This window comes from Cebidichthys violaceus, unplaced genomic scaffold (genome assembly GCF_023349555.1).
Source record: "Cebidichthys violaceus isolate CVI_PGR_0920_01 unplaced genomic scaffold, fCebVio1.0.p SCAF_6, whole genome shotgun sequence".
Lineage (NCBI taxonomy): Eukaryota > Metazoa > Chordata > Actinopteri > Perciformes > Stichaeidae > Cebidichthys > Cebidichthys violaceus.
The window spans coordinates 14,879,517-14,885,771 of NW_027176816.1; positions in this window are offsets into that span (position 1 = coordinate 14,879,517).

The window sequence follows — 6,255 nt, forward strand, 5'->3', positions numbered from 1 at the left end:
GTGGTGGCCCTGATGGCCCACCACTGGTTAAAATTGTTCATGTAGGCAGGGCAGATTAAAATGTTTTGTTTGATTTGTTTTGTTTGTCTCTGCCCTATTTAAAGAGTCTTTGGGTACTTAGAAAAGCGCTACATAAAATTAAAGTATTATTATCATTATCATCAGGGAGTTGTTCTCTCAGTAATTATGAGCACCATTGTTTTCGTACCTTTACTTGCGTACTTGTTGGGTGATGTTGCTAAGCCATTGTTCACTCTTACGCAGGTTGTTTTTTTTTTCCCATGCAGATATAAATAAAAGATTTAAGCGTGTTCGTGTGAGTCTGCCTGTCTCTGTGTCATCGTTATGATCATCTTACTGATCTGAGACAGCTGCAGACCAGGGCAGATGTATCATTCATCAGTACATGTGCACAGGGTTAGCTGTGATCAGCACCAGGGCCCCGTTCCTCATACGTGGTTCAACTAAGTCGATCAAATGTCCTATTAGCCAGCTTAAATTATATCATTATTATTAATATTATCATTAATAATGATTGAAGTCAGGCTATCTTGGTTTCTCAAAGGTTAATCCGCGCTCAAACAATCTCGTTAATTCGAACCAGACTTCAGTTATCAGGATAATTGTGCGTGCCCATCCTACTTCAAAAGGGGGAAGCGTCGATCACCAAAATCATGATTTTCTAACAGTACAATGGCAAATAAACTCAAAGAAAGAGCCTATTTTTTCTCTGCTGACGAGCAGGAGATGATCATGAACACAAATGAGAAATTCAAGACCATAATCGTGGCAAAATCTAACACCGCCACCACTGCGAGGGCTAGACAAGAAGCATGGCAAAATATCGCAGACAAGTTAAATGCGTAAGTGTTGGGAAAATGTGTAGGCTAATTTTAAGTGCTTCATCACCCCAATCAATGAGATTATATTTCTTTAAATGTGCCTGCTGGCAGTAGGCTTAATGGAATGCATCAGCGAATGAGTAATAATGATCTTAACTCTTTCAGAATAAGTAGATAAAAACAAGCCCAAAGAGTATCTAATTGATACGAATTAATAGATACTTGTAGATATATACTAATAAATAAAAGGATATATGTACTTGTTGCGCTTATGTATCATGTACTATATGTATATACATGTATGTGTAGATTACCATATTGTGGTACGGGTATCTCCACCTCCTGAGCGGGGAATAGAGGTGGTTGGTACCCCAGGAAGACCTCGAATGGAGTGTGACCAGTAGCCGATGAGGTATGGGAGTTGTGGGCCGCGATCAGAGACAATGTCCACTGGCATCCCATGTAGACGAAACACCTGGCTGACAATAATGCCGGGGGCCCGCCTCCGGGCTCTGGCTGGGTCCGGAGAGCATCCTGCACCACAGATTTGATCTCCCAGGTGAGAGAGGCTGCCACACAAGTTGCGGGGAGGATGGTTCCCGTACTGGAGGAGTGACCCTCGGGAGAGAACTGGCGAGAGAGAGCGTCTGGTTTGGTATTCTTGTGGCCTGGACGGTAGGAGATGGAAAAGTCAAAACGCCCGAAGAACAGTGACCACTGAGCCTGGCGAGAGTTTAACCTCATGGTGGTCCGAATGTACTCCAGGTTCTTATGGTCCGTCCAGACCACGAATGGATGGGCAGCCCCCTCTAGCCAGTGTCTCCATTCCTCAAGAGCCAGCTTGATTGCCAGTAATTCTCGATTTCCAACGTCGTAGTTTCTCTCTGCCGGGTTCAACCGGCGGGAATAGTAAGCGCAGGGACTGAGCTTAGAGTCTGAGTCCGAGCGTTGTGACAGGATGGCCCCCACGCCTGTGTCAGAGGCATCTACCTCAACAAAGAACTGACGGGTGTCGTCGAGCTGAATCAGGATGGGGACAGAGGAGAACCACTCGAGGAGTTGGAACGCCTGACCGGCCTCCGGCGTCCATGTGAACATGGTCTTCGAGGAGGTGAGTCTTGTGAGGGGGGGCAGCTACCTTGCTGTAGTTCCTGATGAATCGGCGGTAGAAGTTGGCAAACCCCAGAAACTGTTGGAGCTGTTTCCGAGAGGAGGGGGTTGGCCATCCAGTCACAGCCTTAATCTTTTCCAAGTCTGTCCTCACTTGACCCCTCTCTATGATGAATCCCAAGAACTGAACTAAGGTCACATGGAACTCGCATTTCTCCGCCTTCACAAACAATTTATTCTCCAGTAGGCGCTGGAGGACCATCCTGACGTGACGCTGATGCTCCTGAGGGTCCCGGAATAGATGAGGATGTCATCCAAGTAAACAAATACAAAACGGTTCAGGAAATCCCGGAGTACGTCATTTACCAATGCCTGGAATACTGCGGGGGCATTGGTTAGTCCAAAAGGCATGACTAAGTACTCAAAGTGACCGAGGGGGGTGTTGAAACCTATCTTCCACTCATCCCCTGCTCGGATCCGCACCAGGTGGTAAGCTTTGCGAAGATCGTGGCTCCAGAGAGAGGTTCAAATGCAGAATTAATCAGTGGCAGAGGGTACTTGTTTCGGGTGGTGATGTTGTTCAGACCCCAATAGTCGATGTAGGGCCGGAGGCTCTTACCTTTCTTGGTGACAAAGAAGAATCCGGCTCCGAGTGGTGACAAGGATGACCGAATAATTCCAGCTTTTAGAGACTGTGAGATGTACTCCTCCATGGACGCCTTCTCTGGTCTGGACAGGTTATACAACCGACTGGATGGGAACGAAGCACCAGGGTGGAGGTCAATAGCGCAGTCGTAGGGGCGGTGAGGTGGTAGGGAGAGAGCCCGAGCCTTGCTAAACACCTCCCCGATGTCATGGTAGGCGTCGGGAATGGAGGCGAGATCTGGCGAAGGAACGGGTAATCCCTGGGGACGCTCGCCAGTATCCCAACAATTACTGGCGAGCGCCCCCATTTGGCTGAGCTGGACAGGAGGAAACTGAATGTCCCGAGCGGCCACAGTACAGGCACTCGCCCGCTCTGATCCGCCTCTCTCTCTCCTGTGGTGACAGATGAGCATGGCCGAGCTGCATTGGCTCCACCTCTGAGGTGAAGGAAAGGGGCGGACTTGGAGCCCGAAGATTTGTCCGCTCGCCCCGATAGGCTGATGCAGGAGCACGAGGGCGGAAGCTGGAAGAGGATGACGTCACGTGCGATGCCCCCTGGGTCCTGTAGTTCCTCTCACGTCGCCTCTCCCGCATCCGGTTATCCAGCCCGATCGTGAGCTCAATCAGCTCATCCAATGAACTGGCCTTGTCACAGGTGGCCAGTTCATCTTTTATGGCTTCCGATAAAAGATGACCGTGAAGGAACACTCCCCTGAGCGCCGTCTTTCCCCACCCGGACTCGGCTGCGAGAATGCGGAAATCCACCCAGTGTTCCACTACACTCGCCTGGCCCTGTCTTAGGCGGAGAAGGCGCTGCGCTGCATCCTCGGAGTCCACCGGGTGGTCGAAAACCCTCCTCAGATCCTCCACATAACACACAGAATTAGGCCGGTCAATGCTCGATGTATTCGTGGCCCAGTCCAAAGCGCGTCCCCGCAGTAATCCGACCACGTAAGAAACCTTGGACCTGTCCAAGGCAAAAGTCTGAAGCTGACGGTCGAATACCTGCCGGCATTGAAACAGGAAACCCCGGCACCTCCCCAGCGTACCGTCATAAGGCTCCGGAGACAGCACGGGGGACTCCCGAACCGACGGGGCAAGGAGCGGAGAGGATGGTGCCGGAGCCGGTGGAGGCTGGACTGTCCAAGCTAGTTCTTGTATCATGCAGCCAATCTGGGAAACCTCAGATGCAATGGACCTCTGTGTTGTAGCTGCTCCTGTGGTAGCTGGATCCATTGGGGTCAGTCCGTTCTGTCACGGGAGTTCAGGATCTGGACCCAATAGCAACCACAGGACACAGAATACGGTACAAATCTATTTATTTTCTACCGGCGAGACAGGAATGCCTGTGTGGAGCCCGTGGTCCGACACAGGATGGCTGGCGAATCGACGGTGTGATGTCCCATGGCTTGACACTGGAGAGCTGGCGAATCGACGGTGTGATGTCCCGTGGCTCGACACCGGAGGCAGGCAGATTTTCCGCTACTCTATACCCGTAGCAGAGAGGAGAGCGATTAGGGTCTGGACTAGACAATGGGAACTTACGTAACTGCGGTAGCAAAATACCGAGGCAGAAGACGGTACAGACTGACAACCCAGGCCTGCAAGACCAGGGTACATATACTGCCAGGCGGTGATTAGTGGGATCAAGACCCAGTGTGTCCAACTGCAGGTGGTAATGAGCCAGATTGTCCGCAGCTGTGCACCGATCAGGGGGCGTGACCATGGGAGGTGTCTGGAGGCAGGCCCGAGAAAACAAACACAGAGCACATGGCACACAATAACAAACAGGGTAATGACAGACACATGAGGAGAGGATATCGGGGGAAAACAGAGGTTAACACACAAAGGGTCAGACAGGGATCCTGACACATATAGAAGTAGGAGTTTGAATATGTGTGTGTGAATCTGTGTATGGGCGGATCAGTATGTATGTATGCATTATTCATAACCAGAAATTCAATCAATTGGAGCAGTGAAAATAAATTGTGTGTGATTCTCTCTATTCTTATCATGAGTCCACCTTAATCATGTTCTACAATCATGATATGCTATGGTGTACTAATAACACTGTCATATAATTATGAGTGCTTTCAACCCAGCCATCAAGAGGACATGGGAGCAAGTAAAAACTAAGCACATAAACATTATTCAGAATGGTGAGTCAATACAATATGTGCCATGGTAATGTAATGAACACATCCATAAGTTTCTTAAGCGCCAAATAAACTTTACGAACAGCACGGCATGCAGCGGCTTTCCCGATGTTCTCCACATCGCCGACACTGTACAAAAAACTACCAGTCACAAAAAAGCGCAAGGATATGCATGCAGTCTGTGAGACAGTCAATGCTCGGCTGCGGCGTGTGGTGTTCGCAATGTATGGCTCGAGAAGGTCTTGTAAATAAATGATTCCTTTTCAGCAAAATCAATAGCACTAGTATAGGAAGTCATCATGATGTGATGTCTTGGCGATCTCGAAGAACTCTCTCCCTATAAAACGCGTATCTAACTAATATCGCTCCTTCATTAATGGGATCTCTGAGGAATTGAGCTGACATTTTTTTCCAGGGGAGTGGCAAGCTTATCCAGCTAACTTAAGTTAGCCTGCGCTGGAGCAGGTTCAAGTTTATGGATGTGTTGCTATGGTGATTTTGCCAAACTTGCTTCGTGGAACCGAAAAGCCTGAAAAATCTTATCCTGAAAATTATCCGGCTAACTCAGTTAGCCAGGTACGAGGAACGGGGCCCAGGTGGCTTCCAGCTTGGCCTTGTTGTCGAGTCTTTCTTCCTCATTTTACCTCTTATTTATGATAATAGGTTTTCACTGGGATTTGATTAAAATGTCAATATTTCCTTAAAGTCCTTAAAAGTTTCAAGTCCAACGATGAGTTGCAGAAAGCTAGACAACATTATTATCCTTTCATCACAGAGCTCTGCTCCTAGTTCGCTTCATGACAGCTGCAGAGGCTTAGAGAATATTGTCAAACTGCTGTGTATGTTTACATTATATATATTAAATATATACATGAGATGAGCAGCAAATGGCAGGATTTAATCTCTGTTTTTTGTTTTTGATTGTGATTGTACTCTTCTGGTCTGTGCATCACACAAAATGTTAGTAATTCTGTAGTGTAACTCATTTACAATGAAGCTTCTGTTTCACATTACCTTTTAGTTTTTCAGATTTTGGGCCACATATGACTGAAAAATGTTCACGTAGTGAAGGGCTGTTCAGTGATATTCTGTTCCTCTTTCCATTTTATACATATTCATGTTAGAGGCCGTTGCGATACATTTTTATCTGAAATAGCTTACCTTATATGGTAACAATACACAGCTGTTACCTTTGACACTCAACTGACAGCTGAGTAGGCGTGTTTAATAAATGATAATGAACACTTCAGTCTATTTTAAGCTGTTGTTAAGACCCCACCTCGACAACTCCACCCTGCAGCACGTAATACTCGCGCATTGTTTATGTTCTGGCTACCACATGGGCGGAGGTCAACGCCAGCACATATTCTCATGAATAGCTACTGCTTATTTAATCACATGCAGGTTTACTGATGTCAGGCCAAGTAATGCAGCTTTATTTACAACAAATAATAAAAAGGTAGACGGATATTTAACACTCTTAGCCTGGCATATGCTGTACC